Raw genomic sequence first — 25,990 nt, forward strand, 5'->3', positions numbered from 1 at the left:
AGTGATGTGGACATTCTCCAAGGGGGTGTCACCCAAACAAATGACCAGTGTCAGAAACATGGCCTCAAATTGAATGCCAAAAAATGTACCATCATCCCTTATGGGGAGAATTATGTCCCCAAAAATGTCACATTGATAATAAGGCACTAAGCACACAATCAGTCGTGAGGGATTTGAGAACCCAGGTTGATAGCATACCGACTTTTGACCACCATAGTGCCTCCATTGTACGGAAAGCTTTCTACATGGCCCACCTCATTAGTAAGGGTATCTCATCCAGGGACAAGGTGGCCAGAGCATCCCTGTATTCATCCCTTATAAGACCGATTATTGAATACAATGCCCCTTTTGGCATGTACCTCACAAAGCACTTGCAGCAGCTGGAGAGAACATAGACATTCCTCACCCAGAGAATCCAGGGCCTCAAACATCTACCCTACACAGATAGGCTAAAAGCCCTGTACCTCTACTCAGTCTCCTACAGACTCCTCAGAGCTGACATCTGTCTGGCATACATGGCAATCTCAGATCCCGCCTTGATGGGACTGATGCATATACACAAATCAACCTCCACTTGAGTAACCCACATACATGACCTCAACTTGGTTTGTGACATCAGTAGGATTTATTGGTGGGACAGATTTGTGGCCCAAAGACTTCCCCTTCTGTGGAATAGACTCCCTCTCAATGTCAAGCTGAGTACCTCATTAATCCAGTGTAAGCACAACCTGGATAACTGGATGGGGAACAGAACATACACTCCTGGGATTCCACATATGTCCCTGCTTGACAGGGACATTGGGTGCTAATGTGTCAGAACACAGGCTAAATTCATGGGCAGGCTTGTAAGGGCCTCAGGGCCAATAGCCTAGTAACTTCCTATGATCCTATGATCCTAAGTCCTTACAATGGGTAATACATGTACCATTCCACTTACAGAGTTGCAGCATGTCCAATACAGCAAGGTCCCACAATGGCTTGTATGCAAAGTAGAGATCACTTCTGAGTGGTCTATATGACACAAGCTACAATGACAGTAATTGCACAAGTGAGATACTGGGGACTTGAAGTTCCCTTGTGAAGAAACTTTGTGTTGTGTTCAATTGCTGGTGGTGCTTGCAAAGCTACATGACAAAATGAACATTGCAATGAAATATTGCCATGCTGAGGGAAGAGCACACAGAGGTTATAAACACAGCATTATCGACTGACAATGCCCTCACTGATGACATGAGCATGATATGCTACCTGTCCTACCCCTGTGGAGAGATGGTGATCTGTGGTAAAGTAGGTGTAAACCTGTGTGGCTAGGCCTGTGTGCCCATGTATATCTCCCCTGAGTATGTACATCAAGTGTGGCTAATAAAGTGTTACTTACCAGGAACAATGCTGTAATCGATGGAAATGATACTACATACACATTTGCATGGGGTTACAGCCATGAATATGTGAACAGGCATATGCTCATGAAGACCCTCTTGTGGGAGACTGACATAACTGGGAGATTGTATGACTGCTCCCAGTTTGCTGTACCATGAGGTGCTCCTTGTCCACCTGTCAGCTACAGCCAAGTTTATGCAGATGTAGAGGTGGCACACCTTGCAATGAAGATATGGATGTCCATGCATGCACAGAGAACTTGTTCAACTCTGTGGTCATTACTCTGGCCTTGCTAGCCTGCACTGCCTGTCAGGCTACCAGACAGCACACTGGATGTTGTGGGGCATGATGTGGGAATACAGACATGTGCTCCAGTTACATAAATGTACAGTCTGACATACATAGGACAAGTGTGGGTACACATGCTTTGGCCAAAGGTGCCCACCCCTATGCAGTATCCATGGCATGCAGACATGCACCATGAAGCTGTTGATGGTCAAGCTGCATGAACTGGTGTGACATTCTGTCCTGACAGGGATCACTGCCACTGTGATGCTTGCCCAAACAACCTTTCACGTGTATGTCACCAGACATTGCACATCATAGTGTGACACTGCAGCTGTGCTCTACCTCACCATCTGCACATTACCCTACTGAAACCAAAGAACCCTGGAATACTAGGCATAATACATGCCACACTGTAATTATTGTTATGCTTGCTACTCAAGGCTGATTAAAGCTGGTAAAGGTTATGTCAAGGCACAGAGCCTTGCATGATGTGGGACAACTATGTGGATGAGCAAACAGGCTGTGGCCTGCACTTTTCATGTGGAGCTTGGTACTAATGTTTTGCTTTTGGTGTGAGACTAGGTGTAAGGGCATGGTATCTCAGGAGAGAGTGGTTGTACTGAGACCAGCAGTTGTAGTAGCCAGGTACCAGCAATTCAGGGGACACCCCTTCTTGTCAGCATTCCTCACAAGGTAATTGTGTCAGCACAGTACATACTGCTTGAGTGATGTGCAGCTGCAGGATAACTGTGAGAACAGTGCTTCCTTACCTTTCCCAGGGTGTACATATGAATTCTCCCCACCACTGCTTGCCTATGGTCTCTACAGACACAGACATATTGGTAGACTATCTTCTTGGAAACCATGCTGGAATTGAAGTCAATACATAGTTGCACACAGGGCAAATAGCATACAATGACAACTGGTGTCCCCAGGTGTTTCAGTAGTGTCACATTTACAGCCATGAAAACACTTATCATGGAAATGATCACTAACAATGTAGTACACCTGCAAACACTGGACCAAATGCAGTATGTGCTGTTCAAGGTCAGATCATGCCTACGCTAAACTTTGTACTGAATTTATTGTTACAGATTGCAATGTATGAGAGGAAAATGACTCATCCAACCTACCATGGCCCAACAATGCATTCGGCAAAATTAGGCCATTAGGCATTGTGGACACACCGTGGAGGTGTTTTACAAACTTGCATCTCAGCCGTTAAGTAATACCCAAGTGTCTAACAGTCATTATATGGGAAGATAGGTTTTTGTAAGCCAGCTCTACAATGACCCCAGTCACCAGTGGAATACCCACACACATCCTTCCTGTACTACCCCTCCTAGCCATTCCCTTCTCTGCAGTCACAGCCACTGTCAGGGACCTCAGACTGACTACATTTGCAGATGATTGCAAATAAGAGACGGTCAATGTTTCATACACAGAACCAACAGTTACCTAGGAAGGGCTGACACAAACATTCAGTTGCTGGCAGAGCCATTGACAAATACTAGATGCCAAGATATGCACAATACTATACTTTTGGCAGTCTGCCATGCCCTGGACAATACAGTACTGTCTGCACACCTCCAATAGTTGACCTGGCAGGCAGGGGCTTATGGACACAGAGAGTGATGTAGTCTTTGACGTTCACTGGTCAGTAAGATGTAGGACTTTATGCACTGTTGTACAACATATAGATAAATGTATGGCATGTAAATCCCAGAATGTCATTGTTATACTGTATGTGGCACTCATCATACCTATCATTGAGTACAATGACACCTGCGGTATGTAAGTACATAGGTATATCTGACAACTGTAACAGTCAGAGAGGTCCCACAGTAACCCAATATACAGTGTACATAACATGTCCAATGCAGACTCTGTCAAGACCAAAACTGTCTATTCTGTCTATTACATGTTTTGGAGGGGAGGTGTATGGCTGCCATATAGGGAGCTGACAGCTCCCACTCCAAGAAAGGACTAGTATGGGACGTACCTGTTGTGCACAGCTGCACCTTGACTGTGGTATAAATAGGCTATGCTGTGGAGACAGGTATGTAACCATGACACTACACACTGCATGTGACAGGCTCTCCAGCCATGTGAACCACACTTCTGCTGTAATGCACATCATGTGTAAGTAACACAATGGAATGAAGAACAAGGGAATCATAGCTGGATGATGGCAAATGTCTGTAATGGACACGGGGTTGTAGATAATGCATCTCCTACACCAGAGGTTGTAGATGTGTCAGCTTCCAGAACACTACTTACACTTATCAAGGAAACTACATTGTGTCAGAGATTAAGGATGCAGGAATAGGCTGCATGACACCATTGTCCCTGTTAGCCTATGATGCACATATGAAGCTATGGAGCCATGTACCTTTACTGATTTTCCTTTGTGAAGATATTTTGATTCTGTGCTGACATTTCTTCATGTGCTCTGATGGCCCCCTGGTTTATTGTAGCACTGTAGCCATAGTTGTGCCCCAAAATGTCCAGAATCTGAAACATAAACTGTTCTATGAGACACCATGCATTTTGTAAGTATACAGCTATTACAACATCATCCAACTTAATCTACACAACATAATGTGGTGTACTCAATACAACTGCCAGCAGATGTCTGTCCATGACCAGTACAAGTAGCGTGCGAAAGACAACAGTGGATTAAAGGAATACATAGCAATTTAGGTAGTCACCCTGTGCATCAGACACATAGCTTAATTTCCCTGGATCTATAACAAGGATGACAGGGATGTGGCACAGGTATCATGACTTGCACAGGGTGTTGTGTGGTGGTGCAGGAGGCCAAGGTTGACCCAATAGGTTAGCAAGCATGTGTATGAGTCAGGAAGGGAAGCAGGCAATATGGACCATGGAATGTACCATGTGTGTCTGCAGGTGACCTGATTGTAACAGTGGTGTGTGAGTGTCTGTGTGAACACAGTCAAGCTCAGTGCTAGCCCTACGTGACTGTATGTTGGAGAGCTTTGAACTGTGCATGGCAGAGCTGACAGTTCACTGTCTCTGCTCCCAAACATGGGAACTGCCTCTGCCAGGAGTTGCACTGGCACCTTCATGCCCAAGGTCAGAAGTGTTGCTACTACCTTAGGGTAACTATCTGCTGGGACTGTGTCCTCCACAGGAACATCCAGGACCATGAGCCCATGGTCTGCTACATCTTGGTGTGGACAAGCACACTTGCCTCTGGAATGATATATGTACTGCCACTACAGGAGCATGAGTGAGCATGGTCACGTGGACTCTCAGGTGATGTAGTTGCTGAACTATGTCCACAGGTCCAACGCTCAACTCCAACTATATGTTCTATCACAGACAATGACCGTTTCAAGACAGATAATCTGCGATCTCCCACAGGCCTCTGTCTTTCCAATCAGTCATCTTATCCACGGTATCAGCAATGCGGTGGAGACAGTCACCGATGTCAGATTGTGCCACATCTCTAACCCTGAGCATTTGTCTGGAGGTCCTTTCATAATGTGCCTGTGCCTCCATGTTGGCTGCAAATATATACCAAGTAGCATGTAATGGGACACCTGCAACAGGAGGTGGAAGGACAGCAGGCCTCCTACAAGCATCCCTATCAATCCACCTGTGTGGAACTTCATCATCTGTTTGGCTATGGCCAGTATCAACGCTCACTGCAGCCATAGTACCCACACTTTCTTGTTCAGTCTCCCCACCTGCTGACTGTCCAATATCTGTGGCCTCAGGGGACTGGGTATGTGTAGGCATAATGAGGGCAGAAGAGGGATGTCAACCTCTGTGACAGATTCAACCCCTGCAATCCTCCCATCCCTCACTTTGGCCATCATCATCAGAGTCTGAAGAGACACTGACATCAGGTTGTGAAGGAGAAACATACCAACCCCCCAGTCACCTGTGATAAAAAGGGAAAACCAGTACATTTCTACATGAACCACTATGCTCTACAGTACTATCTTGCAATATATGTCAAGCTCTATACAATGCTATCAGTATTACAGACTTGTCTAACCCCCACCCTTATATACCAGGACTTAGAGAAATTACTTTCTAAAAAAATTCTGTAGTTGCTTGTAAATAATAAACACCTTATTCAAGACTCTCATGAGCAACAGTGATGTACACTGCTGAAATTTGTCAACACTGCACAGCTGACACATAAGGCAATCTGACCTGTCCTACAAATACTGCAAATCTATCAGTGTGGTCACAACTACAAGACATAGGTATGACTGTAAACTGTGTTCCATTGGTAAAACTCTATGAGGTTGGCAATCATGCAGACAGTACATCAATCCAGCCATCAGGCCTGGGATGACATTTTAGCAAGTACAATGCATTCAATCTACATCTGTATCACAACAGTGTTATGCTTACCAGGAGCAGGATCATGACCACATATGATTCTTGATGGTCCTGTAAAAAATTGAGGGAAAGGTAATATAAACAGCAAGCCATGTTGCACTATGACAGGTTAATACATCCACAGATCTCACATTTACAGTGCATACTATGTTACTTGGTATGTAGGTCACAATCTGGGCATGAGATTTACACTGCAAATAACCTCTCCTCCCAAGAAACAAATTCCTGCCACCCACACAGAAGTATGTACAGTGTGAAACACTCAATGCTACAGTATTCCAATGCTTGTCCAACTAAGTATACTTGGATACTCTTCTTGTGTGGAAATAGTGACATCGACATCCATGACATATCATGTGATGGATGCCTGGGAGCTGTCCAGTGTTCCTAGGTTCACCAGGAATTCCTCTGTGGCTGACAGTGGTTGTTCTAATACAGGCCCTCCACCAGTGACACTATGATCCCTGGCCACATCTGCTGCTCTTCTGCAGGTGGAATTTATCATATCTGTGGCATGGTGTTGCACCTACTCATATGTCCTGCTCTGTTGTCCAATGGCATTTGCTTTGAGAACCAGGTCAGCCCTCAGTGCTGCCTGCTTTTCCCTGTTTGTCCTCCCCATGGACAGCAGGAGTTGGTGATGCTGATGCAGGGCAACCAGGATAGCTTCATTTTCAGCCTCTGTAAAAGGGCCCTGGCATTGGGGATACATATTTCCTGAAAAACAACAAAATGGGGACATATATCATGATCAGATATGTGACAGTATAGTATGTAGAGATGCAGTAATACCAGATGTCTACCAGTAATCACGGCTTGGTTACACATCTCACATTCGACACCATGCAAACATAGTAAGGGTGTGGATGCAAGTAGGATAGTAGCAGTACTCATGTATCCATGCTTGTACCATGACACATACTGTTGTATGGTCACACAACCAACACAAAAGTCCATTAAGTTGTGTCCTGTATGTGTAAACCCCTCTTGTAACATGTAAAACAAGCAGTGCCACGCAAATAGCAGTGTAGTATTATCATCTCTGTCAGCATGAAATTCCCAGGGGAGTGGTATACTTATTCAACAGAGAGCATTCCACTCGTACTGTACACTAGTTCCACTGTAGGGGTAACCCAATAGCAGATCAATGACCTGTCAGAAGTACAGTTCCACGCAAGGCTTACTGCTGTAATCACCATTCCACCCAAGTACATGGACAAATATGCACCATGTTGGAAACAAAATGGTTACATACCTGATGGAGTACAATATCCTCTGTTGAACGATACTGATATATAGATGTGGCAATGATTTGGTCATGAAAAGCAATTCTCATACACAATGTTTTCCCTAGCTAGCTGTTTAACATGGTTCTGTATTAGGAAGTGATTGCCTCAGAACCAATCTGTGCTTCTGAACTGCAAACTGCAACCAGCACATCTGCTTGGCATTATAATCAGCCAGTCCCATGGAAACACTGAACTAGATGTAAGGCTTCAATGTACATTACCACCCCTTTCTCTATGTTGGGTTTGGAAATAGTCGGGGACAGATCCGACTTCATGGCAGAAAGGATGTCTGTAGCAGCTACTATTTACATACAAATGTGTGTGTTACAGGCTGGAGATGATGGTGATGCTGCAGGCAATAGGCATAAGCAGAAAGGGTGAACACTTTGCAGGACAACAAGCTGAAAGTGTAAGTGTGGCACCCATGGCAGCCTTGTTTCATACTCAGAGCCACAATGAGTGTAGCCACTCCACTGGGAAGTAAGGTATGTGTGTCAGGTAAGTGTGTCATCTAGCAGTATCAGTAAGACAATGCAAGCCAAAATGCTTGGTGTGTCTTACAAAATAGGTAGGTGTACATTAACCATGATGTCAGGCAGGTGGACAACTGCCAGATCATGTGTTATGCCTTGGTATTCCCCTGTTGAATGTGTGCTGGCAACCCTTGCATCTAGCTCAACCACCATATATGTATGTTACTTGTGCATCTGTCATTGTCTGTGATATCACAAGTAAAACATTGTGGGCTGCAGTGTGATATTACAGGAGGCACAATTTTAGTACACACCAATATCCAGTGGGAATGCAGCCGACTGCATTACATGTTGCACTAGGAGTAGGATGAGAGTGGGCCTATCTGTAGGCCTCTGCCCTCTGTAATATAGATGCAGATATTCCAAGTGTACTGCTTTGAATGGATAAATATATGATGAGACAAACATACATGTCACACTTTATAATACTGATGGCCACATACATGCATTTTCATTAGTAGATGCAGCTGTACTTGAACCCAGGACCATGGGTACAAAAAAGTTATCCTTCCAATGCATTTTACAGACTGAGCTGCAGTGTTACTGTTATAGCAGGTGAATTCCTACATGTTGTAGTTATCATTCCACAGTTATCTGCTGTTAAGTACTGCACTTACATCTATTAGTATGTATTTGGCTTTAGAGTGCTGTATTTGTATAACAGAGTCCCAGTTAACATCATCTTTTCCATTAATGTTTTATCAAGCTTGTTCTTACACACTGTAGATATAACTGCAGGGTTACCTGCTATCAGATACCTTAATTACATCTAAGCTTATGTGTGTGCCTTTATAGTGATGTGTTTGTGTACTAGAGTCGTAATTGCAGTACTATTTTTGTATGACTCTCTTAGCTGATTTGAGTGGTGTGGTGTGATGCACCATACTGTTTAAACATGCTTAATGGGGGAACTACAGCATTACTATGTTTTGATACAGCATTACTATGTTTTCCTTAAAAAACGTGTTTTGATTAGCAACTATGTGGCTTGGTGGGGTGATGACAACCTAACTGCATTGTCAAGCCAAATGGACCAAATTACATGTGTCCAGTGGACCTGTGTGTGAAATGGAGAGCTATGTATAGGATGATTTTTTTATTTTTTATTTTTTTTTTTTTTTGGGCAGGTGTCCATTTTTTTTTAAGGTGAGAGTGGAATGTTGGGGAAGGGACATAGGTTGTGTGGGGGAGGTAAGTTGGGAAGGTTTTGCAGACAGATGAGACAGACAAGACAGCAAACAGGTTTGGTGTGAGACACAAGAGGGGAGAAAAGACCTTGGATGGGAAGGGTGTTGTGCAATCCCAGTCTCAGGACCATCCACAAGGTAGCAGTGTGACTCAAGTCCTCACTCATGGGTCTGTGGTGGCAGTGGAGGAGGATGGCATCCAGGGTGAGGCTACACCACCAGGATGGTGAGCATGGTTTCCATCCAGTGTAGGAGAGCTCTGACAGTTCGATGGAGCAACCTGCACACCATACCTGGCATGTCATCATGAGTGACAAAATCACCCCCCTCCCCTGCTACTCTCAGAAGGGGGTCCCAGCCCCAGCCCATGGGTGAAACTATCTGATACTGCAGGTAGTGCAGGGGCAGCAGAGGGGGCATCACCAAGCTGTGGCCCAGACATGCTGGGCCCCAGTACCATGGCCAGGGGAGCCAAGGTAGGTGGATTGCCTGGAACTGGCCTACCTTGTCGTGCTGTAGTAAATTAAATGTAAACATACGATAAGATAAGTAATAACCAAGCAAATGTTATTATTAACATAATGGAATATAATATTGATTAATCAAAGATACATATTAATGTATATTATGTGGAACACAACAATAAATAACATAATGGTAAGTATGTTAACAGCAAACCAGGATGAAATAGCCCATAAGGCCAACATAATAGTTAGTTTAACAGAGTACATTGATATCAAATCATAATAATAAATAACATTAATAAATTAAAGAAGATAAGGGGTGGGGATAGAAAGAGAAAATCATACCATTAGTGAACTTGCAGATGTTATTACTTCACAGACTACTAATACATACTTCTACAGATGTGCAGTGTTAGTTGTGAGTATAGTGACTCAGATTCTTGTATAGATGATGTCGCACATACATACCTCAGCATGTGTCATGATGGGCCAAGCACTAACAAATGCAGGTACACAACTGCAAGGAATTCTTTCACATACTGTGCTCATACATTACTACCAAGGTGTGCTGGAAATGGATTTATAGATGAATTGCATTCCAGGTAATCATTTATCTGCTAATCAAGGACCAGACATATTAGGCAGTTGTCATTACATTATGAAAAAACATGACAGCTGAGAGATATGTTCATGCACATTAAGTAGACTAGACAGCCAGTCATGTCTTAGGCTGGCATGAGAGTTGAACCCACAAGCTGTGACTCCAGGGAACATGTACACTTAATTTAACAACTGACTGGAGTCAGATTAAAGCACACAAATAGTAAATAAAGACCTATTGCAGTTATTTGAACACATTACTTATCAAAGCACAATCCTGTTTTAAACTTTATGATTATTGTTCCATAAAATCTGTCACTTATACACATGATATCTCCCGAGAATGTGAGCTACCTTACCCATATACTTTGTTCCTGGAATGGGAGGAATAGCAAGTGTTATTTGACTCAAACTGACCAGAACCAAGGAGTCCAAGGGTTCCCTCTTCCTTAGCTTCAGAGTGCCATAGTGGTGATGACACTGCTCACAAGTGCGGTCGATACCAGTAGCACTGGTAGGATCCCTGGCCAAATTATCCCAGGCTTCAGCTTTAAATTCTGAGCCCTGAAAATCACTCTGCAGCAGCTGGGGTTCATAGTTGGTCACCAAGAGTCCACCAAACACTCTGGACTCCTGCATATCCCACCTCTGCACCTGAAAGCATGCTCCTTCACCAACACTGCCAGGCATATCAGTAGACTACTATGGACTCCAGTGCATGGTGTAGAATTCCTGCCTATTGGTCTTAATATAAGTTGCATTCCCACCCTTACACATCATACTGTAAATTTCAAAAAAGTGCTGCATTGCTTAGCATCATACAAACCATTTTAGTGGAGCTTAGCATCATGTAAACTCATACAACCGTGTTTCAGCAGAGCTCAACAATGCACAAACAAGAATAGACTTTGGCCATATTTAAGTGATGCTTAGCATTGTGCAGCTTTTCCAAATGTAACAATTTTATTTTTGCATTAAACTGCCCTTTAGGTCACCTCACACATTTTCACAGCATGAAATTTAAAAAGGTATGATTAGTAAGGACATGAACTCGATACTACTACACTTTAGGCTGTGACTCAACCTATTTAGCTCCTGGGATAGTGACAGAGCCAATATACCTTTAAATATACTACTAAGGTGTCTGTTAGTGTTGATAAGCTCTGTGCCATTCCACGCAAGTGGCCATTAAAAAATAAACAAATTAATTATATATAGTTTCTATTTTTAAATGTCTGCCAGGTATCAGCTGTGTATGTATAAGTGCAGCCTGGCATCACTAAGCACCATTCCATGCCTCACAAATGGGCATTAAAAAAAAGAAGAAGAAAAAAAAAAAAAAAAGAAAAATTCAAACATATTTATACCATAGCAGAGTACATTACAGGGGATTCTATCCTGTGCATAACATCTGTCCAAGAATTTCATGGACAGTCCACAACTACAGGACAGCCTCTACACTACTGCTTACCTGGATTCAACATCTGTGTTACTGTGATCTCCCTCAGCAGCGCCCCATGATTAATATGCATGGCACATTGCCAAGGGGAACTGTGGCCGTGTACATGAGTACATTCTGTGTAGGCTCTATACTGAGCCTACATGGGTTTTATTGAATCTTGGGGTGAGTTTTAATGCATTTCAAGCACTTTTCATCTCCCATTGGTATGATGAATACATAAACGTGCTCTACATATTTCATAATATGGCAATAAAAATTTCTATAAGCAAATTTGTAAGTATAGGATACTTAAAATAGAACCATAACTTTACAGAAGTTAGATGTTAAATCTATATTTCAATTACTAGAAGTACTGATAGTAACATGCATACATTCATAATACAGTCATTTAAAAACACACACTCATTTGTATATTTACTGTCATGCATAGATAAATAGAACATATTCACTCTCTTGACTGTTGGTATACATATCATAACTTAAAGCACATGCACACAGTTATATGTATGCACATCCATGTAAATATATTATGCATATATAAGGACATACAATATACACAAATATGTAATTTTAAAGTGTAGCACCTTTTAATTATACTTCCATCTTCTGACTATTACTTTCACATTTTCACCCATGTTATTAAATGAGTTTTCAAAGTTTTATGATATGTGATCTTGATATGTATTGGCATTATGTTGTCTAAAGGTTAATGTGTTATAGGTATTGTCAGTTTTATTTCCTCCATATGAATGTTCAAATACTAGGCAAATTGTAGCATTTTCTATATTAGAATTAATAAGAAGACATGACTATATAAAATGTCTTGATCAAATATAGAAATTTGAAATGCGTTATTTCAGGAGTATTTTGATATATTCAAAAATACATAATATCATTCTTTGTTATTAACATTTCCAACATTATACTTCTAGGATCTTAAATATTAATATCTCACAAATTAATAATTTATATTTTTGTTCATTTTAACATGACTTGAGTGTGTTCTAAATAGTTATTATTAATAATATTGTTTTAAATTAAGAAGCAGTAGCAACTGTTTAGCTTGGTGACATTGGGATGGGTTGGTGTGGGATTTGCATGATTATATCATCAAATCAAGGAAAATTTGTTCCATGATGGGTGGTTTGAATGTATATACGTCTGAAATTTTGCTTTTTTTCTATCTGTCCATAACAATAATTAGTAGTACTTGGTTGTTATATTTTAAGCTAAATCATCTTAAATCAGTGCATTCACATGTTCTTATGAATGTTGACATGTAATTGTTTCTCATTAAACATCAATGGGCTTAATAATCCATTGAAGAGGTGTAGCTTAAACAAATATTTAAAACTACAAAAAGCTCACATAATTTTCTTACAAGAAATGTATTTGTTATCTGAATATGCAGATAGATTGATGTTAAAAGATTATTCATCTCTTGTGAGCTCTCATTTTAAATCAAAAAGGAGAGGCACTATTATTCTTTGGAGAAATTCATTACCTATGCCTAAAATATTAAATACCTATTCAGATAAAAATAGCATGTTAGTTTAGCAGTAGTAGAAATTACAAAACAATTTATTTTTGTGAATTCTTACTGGATAACTGGAATTGGAGTCAAAGTTCCAAATACATATTTGGATATTATAACCTTATATAAAAAGGTGAATTGATTATTACAGAAGATGTTAACTGTATTATTTTTAGTAAAGACACATCTACTGATAAGGTTCCTAAGCTATCTTCAGTAGCTACATTATTTGCATGAATTTGGCAGCCAGACATTGATAAAGTTTTTCCTTCTAGTATTTATTTAATAAAATTGAAGATGTGTTGATAACTTCATGTCCTTTATCTGACCACAATGCTATTACATTTACATTAACATTAAAAACAAGCAATTTGATTTACTATCAGAGAATCCCTGCTTATATGGTCAAATTAAAATACTTTAAGGAATGGTGTCTAAAAGAAATAGATCAATTCATGGAAATTAATAATAATGGAGAAGTTTCAAAAGTAACTCTCTGTGATTCTTTAAAAGCTTATCTATATGGAAGAATTAAAAATTAGTACATATGTAAAAAGAGTGGGAGAAGGAATTGATGTCTTTGCAGTCTAATATAGATGCATTGAAATCCAGCTTAAAACCTTATGACAAACTGGCAAACACTGCAATGAAAATATTAAAACAGAAATATGTTGATGTACTTCACTATATCATAGCAATAAATCTGGAAAAAAAATCAACATTGCAAACTTAATAAACCCAAAAACCTTTACACAGGTTGGCTGTTAGATCTAAGAAAAAAATAAATATCAATTATATTAAAGAAATGATTTCCAAACAAGGTGAGAAAAATAAAAAAACTGACTGATTTAAAAGATATACTAGAATGTTAAGGTAATATTATGAAGAAATTAATAGCAAAGAGATAGATTTAGAAATCAACAACATAAGTGGTGACTTTTTCAAAGACAATATAAGATTTAAATTAACCTTCCAATAAAAGTAAAACAAAAAAGAACTAGCTATAATAAGTCTATATAGACTGTAAATAAGACTTTTGGTTCTATTACTTGGAATTATTTCTTCAAAGCACTTAAACGGTATGAATTTTCCCTCTACAGTAGAGAGTCGATTATCCAAATGTTGATTATCTGAAACATCAGTTATCTGAATGCAGCCTTCCAAAGTATTTGGTTAGGAAAAATCATAAAGTCTGAATATGTAAATGTTATACATATTTGCTTGTGTGTGTTTTTTGAGCTTGTAGCCCATTCATGTGTGACAAATATTCTTTATTTTCCACTGAATCAGTGAATGGTTAAAAAGTGTATTCCCTGAGTGCAGAAAAAACAAGATTTTAGAAGTTTTTTTTATCTGGTTCAATGTATGTTTGATATCCAAACAGTTTGATTACCTGACAAACCCTATTAGTTTGGATAATCGACTCTCTACTGCATTTTATAAATCTTATAACTAATCTATATAGTAACTCATTCTCTTTTATTATAATTGTCTCTTTTCTTGCTAGTTCTTTCAAAATATAAAAAAAGTACAAAACAAAGTTGTCCCTTGTCACCTCTATTATTTGCTCTAGGAATTGACCTTTTGCAAACTTTATTAGATCTAATAGCAAAATTAAGGGACTCTCAATAGATGAAATTTATTCCTATAACATTTAGTTATTTGCAAATGGTATTTTAATAACAAGTGGTGATACTGACACATCAAAAGAAAATTTAAGTAAGTCTATTAATTACTTTGAAAAAGCATCAGTTTTGATATTTAACACTGATGAAACAGAAACTTTGCTTATTAATTAAAAAGTTAATAATTAATAATTATTTAAGAAATTATAAGAATTTTATGTGGGACAATTCACAAATTAATTATCTTGGAATAATAATTAAATCTAATGTAAAAGATTCAATAGCAATACATTATAGAAATATAATAGTCTGTTATTAAAAAAAATATTAACTGGAACATTTTTTTACAATAGAAGATAGACTTACTTCAATAAAAATGATAATCCTACCAAAATTACTTTTCTATCTACAATCACTAATTATTTGCCCTCCAAAAAAACTTTAAGAAATTAAATTCTACTCATCTTAATTTTTTCTGGTTCCCCAATAAACCAAGAATATCAGTTGATTGGCATGTTAAAAGATGGCAGGAAGGTGCATTAAGTTTTCCAACTGTTGAATTATATGCCAAATTCATAATTCTCAATTTAATATCTCAGTGGTTACATTCATCTTACCAATCAACTTGGATATCATTTCAAGAATGATTAATACATAATAACAGCTATGATGTAGAATCTTTCTCTAAATGTGGAATTAATACACTTTACTGGATCTTGAAAGACCTATGTCTAAATGAAAAGAAAAAATACTATTCTTTTCCCTTCACTGATTACATCCTTATAAACATTGAAAGATTCATGAATTGTAATTACATACTTAAAGATTTATTGCTTTTATTGTTTTTATTGCTCCATATGTCAAATACTATGGGTTGTTTGGAAAGTTTTAATATAAACAACATGTTAGACCTTAGAGCTGAAATTTAATTTTTTGGCATCAATTCTTAAACATAAATAAATCACATAATACAGATTATCTTCTTGCAAGACATTGTTTAGAAAATAATAATTGGTTGACTATACAATCTTGTAAAAATATGTTAATGATAAAATCAAAATCTCCATGGATTTCCAAACAAAATATATTCCAAAAATACTTGATTTTTTTTTAGAATCAATAGTAACACAAATAAGAATAAATCCTATCTATCTATCTATATATCTATCTATCTATCTATATACACACACACATATATATATATATATATATATATATATATATATATATATATATATATATATATATATATATATATATATATATATATATATATATATATATATATATATATATATATATATATATATATATATATATATATATATATATATATATATATATATATATATATATATATATATATATATATATATATATATATATATATATATATATATATATATATATATATATATATATATATATATAATATAAGAGAAGAGTTTAGTTCCCCAGACGCATTATTTTGGAATTACTAAACTAAGATTAATGAGAAGGCCTTTTCTGATGAAGACATATGCTTACTTTTTAAATCTGCAAGAAAATCTGCTTCTTCTTTTTATTTGAAATGCATATGTGGAGATTTTGTCACAGAGCTTTTATAACTCCACATAAAGTGGCTTTAATATGTAAACCAAAACATGAGGAACAGTGTGAAAATGAACTAATAACTACCAAACCACACTGTGAGAGGAAAACTCAAGCACCGGGCAGCCAACAAAATAAAATCAACTGTTTATTGAAACAAATGATCCAAACGTTAAATGCTTAACGATTCACTGCATTTTTCATCTTCTAGACAGACAGACTTCATCAGACAAACACATAGAACAAATTAAACATTTATATATGCTGACAAATATTTAAATTATCCAATAGTAGTGAGACCATAGTCTCATGAATATATATGCATGAATCCCTTTAATATTAACTTATTAACCTCTCATCCAGAGAGTTTGACTTACAAACTTTTAAAATCTCTCTCTTTATGTAAACCTATTAGATAAATTTTAAAATTCAAACAAAATATTGTGAAACAATGGTTCCACATAAACATATGTAAACGTAACACACATCATATTATGTAAACTTGACGAAGCAGCAATTTTCATAGCAAATACTCCCACCCAGTGGTCAAAATCTGAATTACAAAAATATATTTATTTTATTTTTATTTATTTTACATTTGTTAACCGGGCTAGTCCAACTGGATACATGTCCATTTTCAGTGGAGGCCCGGGGAGAAAAGCTCCGCTATCTACTACTTGACAAATATATAATACAAGAATGCACAATAATAAACAAGGAGTTTAAACCACAGTTAAGGATGTTCAGGCAATGGTGATCAGACAGAGACATAGAAGGTAAGCAAGATCAGGTAAGTTAGTATGTAACATAATTAATTACATTATATATAAGTTTAACAATAAAAATTTGAGTAAAGTCTATTTTTAGAAGGGAGAGACAGATACCCTACAAAAATGGAACGTGTAAAAATAATAGAGTTGGGAGAAAGAGGAGAGGGGGCAAGAGAAGGGATGGAGTAAAAAAGGTCAGCTAGGGTTATTGCAAGAGCATAGCCAGTGGTTGAATAGGAAGTGTTTAAGTTTGGTTTTAAATAGTGGAATTGAAGTTAGGGTTGTGAGGTCTGGAGGAAGTTTATTCCATATTTTGCCAACTGAGTTGGAAAATGTGGAGTCACCTGCTGCGTTCTTTGATAGATAAGTTTGAATCAGTATTTTATTAGAAGAGCGTAGGTTTTTCAGGTTGTTATAGGGTTTTATGAGGGTGGAGAGCATTGGTGTATTCTCAGGGTGATGAAAGGCTTTGTGGGCTATAGTAAGTTGATAGTATTGAATTAGGTGGGGTAACTCCAGCCACCCTAGTTTTAGGAGATTCAGGCAATGATGTGTTCTATATGGAGAGGCAGTAGCAAATCTGGCAATATTGCTGTATGATGTAAGATTATTGAGATTATGTTTTGAAAGATTAGTGTATATGGGGGAAGCGTATAATAGGGTAGAGATTAGGGTGCCATTGTTAGAAGTGAGTGTGAAGTTAACAGAGGGAGACAGGTGTGTGGGTGCAAAGAGGAGAAGTTTGGTTTTCTTAGGGTTGAGGAGGAGACAATGATTAGAGAACCAGTTCTCTATAGTGGTGAAGGTTTTTTGGGTAAGGCAGTGAAGGTCAGCCTGGTTTGTGGCAGAGCAAATAATGGTGGTGTCATCAGCATATTGAATACAAGTAGTTAGAGGGGTGGCAAGGTGCAGGTCATTAATAAAAATGGAAAATAGAAGAGGACCTAAGATGGAGCCCTGAGGGACCCCTATAGTGGTAGGGAGAAGTTCAGAAAGATGGTTGTCCCATAAAACAGCTTGTTTCCGGTTATGAAGATAGGATGTGAACCAGTTTAAGGTAAGATTGTCGAGAGAGAGAGAGATTTTAAACGATGTAAGAGGAGTTGGTGATTGACCATGTCAAAGGTTTTTGACAGGTCTACAAAGAATGCTGAAGAAAGAATATTATTATTGTGATTATTGTTAATGGAGTCTATGAAGGATAATAAGGCTGTGGTTGTGCTATGGAATGGTCGAAACCCATATATACATACGCATATATATATATATATATATATATATAAGAAATGTAAATGAACTCAATTTCCTAAACCTAAATATGAATGATATGATATATAATGTGTAGATGATTGATATATTAAATATAAATATAAAAAATGCACAATTAATATATATTTAAATATAAAATATCAAATATCGGTTGACCTTTCAAAACAAGAGTAAAAAGAAAATGATGAAACCGAATGGCACACATCCTTGTGGAATGTGTGCACAATGTCCTTGGTTGTTTGACATACAAAGTATATTTATTGAATCAAGAGGAAGAGAAATTTTAAGCAAAATACACAACACCTGTGAGTCATTTGGAGTTGTATATATATTGCAATATGTGGGATATGCTCCACTTTTTATATAGGAATGACTGAGAGGAAGATAAAAAGGAGAGTTTATGAACACATGAATGACATAAAAAACAAAAAAGAAAGTAATTCATATAGACACACCATTATATGCCCCCTAGCTAAATACAAGTTTTTTATCATTGAAGAAGTTCAGAAAGATGAAAGGGGTGGTTTATGGGAGACTCATATTGAATACCGGGAATTATATTGGCAAATCATATTGGAGGCAAACAAATTCCTGGGTTTAAATGATAATATTTCCCTTGCACCCATTCTTAAATTGAGGGCAACTAAATTGTAAATATGTTAATAAACTGACTAAGTTCCATGTTTTATTAAGTATTTTAAATATTCAATATTTTTAAACATTTACACTGTTTCATACATCGGGGCAATATTGATTTATGTTTTATATATATATTTATTTATTGATATATTTATTTGTTATATTATATTTATGGTAGAAAACAGAGATTTGTTTATATCTAGTATTTTATATTTAAATATATATTAATTGTTTCAATAAACAGTTTTTTTATTTTGTTGGTTGCCCGGTGCTTGTGTTTTCCTCTCACAGTGTGGTTTGGTGGCTTTAATATGTATAACTCTGGAAAAATTAATTGTTGGAGGTGTAATGAAGCCTCTAATATAGATTGGGTTAATATGATATTGGATAATAAGATAATAACTCCTTTTTGGTTTGAATTTAGAAATTTTGCCCAAGCTTTGTGGACAAATAATTGTTTAATTTCTAACTCCTTGATCTTATTTAATGCTCCAGTTCTGGATTCCATTCCTAGGGTGTAGGTGACTCTCTTCTCTTTTATTTTAGCTATAGCAAGAAAAGTAGTCACAAAGGGTCTATATCACTTCGACGAAATGGCAGAAGTTCGAACACCATATGTTCAAACTTTTAACCTCGAAGTGCAAAACCATCAAAGGCTTAGAACAGCGATTTTTTTCCCAGGGAAAAAAAATCGCTGTTCCAAGAAAACACACAGGCAGCACAAGCACACCAAAAACACAGCAATCCACACACATACACTTAAAATCCTACATCTAACCCTATACTAAACTGTACATACACTACTATCTATCCACTTACCTTAACCCAAATCCTAACCCTAAGGTCCGTCACTATCGCACACTCACGTGACCTGCGCCCTAACCCTAGCTCACCTATCCCGCCCAACCCTAAAGTCTGTCACTATCGCACACCCACCTCACCCATGCCCCAACCCTAACTCACCTAACCCGCACCCTAACCCTAACGTCCACACAATTGCACACTTACCTGAACCTGACACGCAACTTGCCACCACAGTGCTGAAAATAGCGAAGTCACAGAAATGGCCAACCAAATTCCTTCCCTAGGAAAAAAATTGGTGTTCTGCAGCTTCGCTGTTTTCAGCGTTCGCTGTTTTGGGTTCGATATTAGAACATCCAATGTTTTCAAAGTTTGATCTTCTAATATAGACCCATCACAAATAATTGGAAATGTAGAACTACTCTTTCTTTCACTGAATTCATTAATTTAGCAAGAAATGTCTGTAAAAGAGAATTGTCAACTGCCAAAATGAGAACTTCGAATTTTATTCACCAGTTTTGATTTTGGTCAAAATTAAGTGACTTACTTGATTTAGTTTTCTATGTTTATTTTGTTGCGGACATCTATAAATAGAGAAAACACAACAAACAGTCCTGGATAAGGAGCCCTTTCAGATCTAATATCAAAAGTAAAAAAACAGATAGGGCTCACCACGGCTAATAAAAACTCTTTTATTCCTGCAGTGCAAGTAAGCGCTTTCGCGTTCTCTCAACGCTTCATCAGACTTCAAAACAGTTACATTTCAAAAAAACATTCTTAAATATGGACACCAATACAAAGCACCCAATCAGCATGCGAAAGCGCTTACTTGCACTGCAGGAATAAAAGAGTTTTTATTAGCCGTGGTGAGCCCTATCTGTTTTTTGACTTTTGACATCTATAAATAGTTGTGCTGTTGTTTAACTTTAAATAATTTCATACAGTCTTTGTTTTAAAATTAATTAAAAAACACAAAAAGAAAAATCTAGGAAAGGAAGACTTTCCACTGTGTGATACTGTAAACCTCTTGCATCAGAGGCAACATGGGATATATGCAAATTACCCTTTTATTGTCCTGAAATTGCCCATAAATAAACTTAAAAGTATAATTATGGACATTCAGAATTTCCACTTAGTTGAAACACCTGATATCCTTATAGGGTAATTTGCATATATCCCATATTGCCTCTGATACAAGAGTTTTAAGGTATCACACAATGGAAAGCCTGGCTTTGCTAGATTTTTCTTTCTGTGATTTTTAACCAATTGGTTTTCCTGTGTGAGCTTTTACTCATTGTTTTTGTTTTAAAATTAATAAAAAAAGTGTTTAAAACAGAAAATTTAAAATGGCAAAGTTGTTTTTTTAGAAGGGCTGTGTACTAGCATTAGTATAAAATGTTTTTCTGCTGATACCGATGCAAAATTATGAAAGAAAAGCAGCATTTTATTTTTCAAAAATGTACAAGTACTATTGACAAACAAAGGGTTATATCTCTATAAATGTCAAGGCAGGCCCAAAGTATTAGTGGAAAAATTGTTCACCTGTATCACAGATTTCCATTGATTGTGACAAGAGTGGATAACATACTGCTGTTTTGTGATAGTGTATTATCAATGCAAATTAGGTATATATTTTCACAATATTTTAAACCAATTATCTTAATCCACAATCTGTGCATGTTAGATAACAAGTATAAGAGGCAAAACTGTGTACCTTAATGTCGTATATAAGATGGCTGCATTTGTACTTTTGTATGTAATGCAGTTTTGTTAACATTAATGCAGATATGAAAATACTGTTTATATTTATAACTCTTTTACCAAACAAACATTTATATTTCAGATGTTTTTCAAACAACCCATCATGTTTTAATGTCAGTTTTATTCTACGACCCACTTCTTGAATAAACCACTCCCAGTATGACATTCCATTTTTCATTATTAATTAAAATGTGTAATAGTTTCCTTAATCTTTTGCAAGCAATCCTTAATAAATCCAGCCTGAACATCCTGCAGTGCACATTTCACTGGGTAGGCATAGGAAATGATGTCAGAAAGTAAATGCTACCTTTCTGCCTTACTTAAATATCCATACCAGGAATCCAGAAATTAAACACTGAGGAGTATACTTGCCTCAGGTTTATGGAGGAGTCCCTTGTTGTGATGAATATATTCTTCAAGGATGCTTTGGTGCTCTGTCTTCTTGATGACTGTATCATTTGAGGTAACAGTGAGTTAAACAGAACTGAATGACATGACACACATCTGGAAAATAGTGAAAAAGAATGTTTTCCAAGCAGACTTAAGCAGCTAAGCACATAAAACAAGAAGGAACAGATTCACATGAGAACATGACTGGAGTTTTTGTGAGAGAGATACATGGGCAGTCCAAACCTGTCCAAAACAATGATACTGCACAGGAGAAGCATACGGAAAATGTTGAACCTGCCAGAATACAGATAAATATGCATCCAAATATATAATATATGCTTCTTAGTTTAGAAGTCCCTTTATTAGCATCTCTTTACAGATGCATGCAAAGTTATGTGGAAAAGCTAGCAAACAATGTACTATAATATAGTTACCAGTACAATAAAACCTAATGAAAAATGAAGCTATAATAACCCTGTGTTGGGGAATCCAGTTATCTAAAACTTATTTTACAAAAAGACAGGGCAGCAGTTAATTAATGAATGTAAACAGTTCCAATGGGAGGGCTATGTAGAGTTGAATGATGCAGAGTTTGATAGTCATGCATTTAAAATACTGAACAACTGTGTATTGAATCTAAATTTCTTAGCAGAGATGATACAGTGTACTTAAATTTGCCACTTGTGGAAAAGTTACTGTAACAGCACCAGAGTTAATATAGTATAGAAAAATAACATTTATAGGAAATGAAGACCAGATTAGAAACTGACTAATATAAAAGTGCCAGCATTTTTTTGAGACAGTGGGATCCTGTGTTTTTTACACAGTTTCATGATATTGGTGTGGCTCTTCTGTTATGTAAAATTTTACAGTCAAAGCATGTAAATATCTAGACTGAAGGTGAGACTGGATGCATTGTTGTGAGATACAAATGCATTGTTTCTATATGTGGCAAACAGCTGGGAGTCTGTGGTATCCAAGTCTATTGATATAGACTTGAATAGCCTGTATGAGAATTTTAAATGAAATAAAATGAACACGTGGTTCTGGAATTGTGGAAATGGCTTCCACATTAATACTGCAATAATATGGGGTGGCTTGCTAGTTCAAGGCATTCTGACAGTGAATGATCTGTTAATGAAGTACACAGGAAAGGATATTATTTGTCCACCTCAGATGGACCAATGGATGTTCCATGTAAAAGGTGTAATGTTTGAAACAGTTGCTAATAATCTTAATAATGCTGACATAGCACTGTTTCATTATATTCTGCCCTGAAAGATCACATAAGTCACATGTTACAGTCTTTTGTAAAAGGCCAATAATGTGAAGTGAAATAGAAGTGTGCATGCTCAACAAAAGAGAAGCAGATAACTGCAAAAAAGAAATATAAAGCAGGCAGGTATAAATCTGCCCCAAAAGCCTAGAAAGGGTTATCTGGGCCACTTTGTATTCCAAAAGGAAGTAAGAAAACAAATTCACAGACAGTGTATGACAATAAAATAAAAAAAGAATAAATAAAATAAAAACTCGCTGGATACACACGGCATGTAACTCTTTATCAGAAAAAAATGTGAGCGCTTTTGCAGAGTCCTCTCTGCTTCATCAGACATATTGTAACAGTTAGAAATTCATTTAAATAGTGGTGCATTACGGTGTCAACCAATCAGTTCCATGTTAAAATCAGTAAACCAAATAACAATGTTCATGGTATAAAAATAATATATATATATATATATATATATATATATATATATAAAATATAAAAACACATCTAACAAACACATATATAGACTGTATAATATGTGATACGCATTTCTAACCATCTGGGTACGATATTAAAAGCTATATAAAAGATAGAAAAATATATATAAAAACAAATACTAAATAAGCTGGAGCATCAGTGCTTCAAGGCCCTGTTTCTGAGAAATGGTTTTAAAGAAACCTTAGAGTTTAGACCAGGTGGTCTGCCTGCTTGGACGTTAATAATCCATTCTTGTTCCAAAGCTTCAGTATTGTTAATAATATTTCCACCTCTTTTATTTCTATGGACAATATGAAGAACCAGGAACTTAAAAGTGTGTGTGTGTTCCCCTCTTGCATCACATGCATTGCTTTCTTTTTTATTTCTTTTATCTCTCATGTGTTCTAAAATTCTGTCCTTCAGTAATCGATTCGTTTTACCTATATAATAGGCAGGACATTTCGTGCAGAAACTAAAGTATACTATATTTGCAGTGTGACAGTCAGCATAAAAGTGTGTATCAATGGAGAAACCTCTGATAGGGTGTTTATATTGTTCCCCACCAAAAATGAATGGACATGCTGTGCATCTCCTGCAGGCAAATGTGTACATCCTATCAGACTTTACATATTTTGGTTCATCTATTTTCTTGTAGCACAATTGTCTTTTAAGAGACTTATTATTTTTAAAGGAGAAAGATGGTGTCTGTCCTATTATTCCATCAAGTTCTTTCACACTCAATAAGATATCCCAGTTATTTCTAACTATGTCATAAACTATATTAATGTTACTTGCAAATGTCAGTGGTACTCGCAGCATATAATTCACTATATTTCTTGCTGTGCCTGAAGTTGTTGTTATAGTATTCACATTATGCATGGGTAAATCATTTGCATGTTTTCTTCTAGCATTGTAGTAAGGTTGGCATTTACCTTTCCTTTCTTTCCATGCTAAATCAATCTGTCTTTCAATATCTTTCATGTTATACCCCCTTTCACTAAATTCATGCTTAAGAAGAGTCAGTGCTTCACATAAAGTTGCATCATCATTGTGTAGCCGCATACAACAATCTGTCCTTTCAAAACATTTGCTTTTGTAAAACCAGGGTGCATACTACTGTTATGCAAAACATTATTTTTTCTGATAGGCTTCCTATACAATGAGGTAGAAATTACTTCAGGGATATTTCTTTTAACTTTCACATCTAAGAAGTCAATCTCTTTGTCAGAATACTTATAGGTACATTTTAAAAATGGAGTAATAGTGTTCATATACCCCAAGACTTGTTTAAGATGGAGCTCATCATCATGCCACAGCAAAAAATATCATCTACAAAGCATTTATACCAAATAATAGATTTAGCAAAAACATTTCCTGGGAGAATATTATCAGTTTCCCACTGCACCAGAGATAGGTTGGCGTAGCTATTTGCACAGGCTGTGCCCATAGCCACGCCAACCTTTTGTACAAAATATCTATCTCCAGACATAAATATGTTGTTCTCTAGAACTATCTCCAGTAATGCACAAATTAGTCTTATCTTATTGCCTTCAGTACCTTTCCTGACAAGTAATTCTCTGACACTTTCTATCCCCCATGTATGGGGAATCACTGTGAACGATGACTCTCTATCAAGTGTCACAAGCCAACATATCATCTAAGGCTTCAAGGTGTATACTTAAATCATTTAAAAACTCCTTAGCATCTAATAAAACAGTTGTGCATTCATTTAAAATAGGATGCAAGTTTTTTTCAATATAAATCAATAGTGGCTCAGTCGTCTATCCATGGCTAGATACTATAGGCCGCATAGGCAGTATTGAAATTCATCCTGCCGACAAAGGCGGAGGGATTGTTTTCTAGACAGAGAAGTTTATGTTGATAATATGCAGACACACTTAAATAATGCAACTATTTATTGTGAGATTTCCCATACCTATATGAAAGCTTTGATGGACGGGCTACAAGTATTATTGTTGGATCTCTTAATAATAATTAATGTTGTGAAACACCTATGTATGCAGTATGTGCATCAGCAGAACAGGTAGCACAAAAGCATCTGGTGTAACAACTTGATTGGTGTTCCACACCATCAGACAGTTATGTATATGCCAATATGCCACAAAAAGAATAACTATGTATGGCCAATAAGCTGTGTGACAGCTTACTGTGATAAAGGTAGTGCACTTTAGTTACACATCACTAGAAGATGTGTAGAGAGGCAATGAAGAAGGCCGCATTGTACTCCGTTATCAATGTGATGAAGGCTGGGAGCTATGAA

This window comes from Protopterus annectens, chromosome 8.part0 (assembly GCF_019279795.1).
Source record: "Protopterus annectens isolate FY-2018-M chromosome 8.part0, PAN1.0, whole genome shotgun sequence".
Lineage (NCBI taxonomy): Eukaryota > Metazoa > Chordata > Ceratodontiformes > Protopteridae > Protopterus > Protopterus annectens.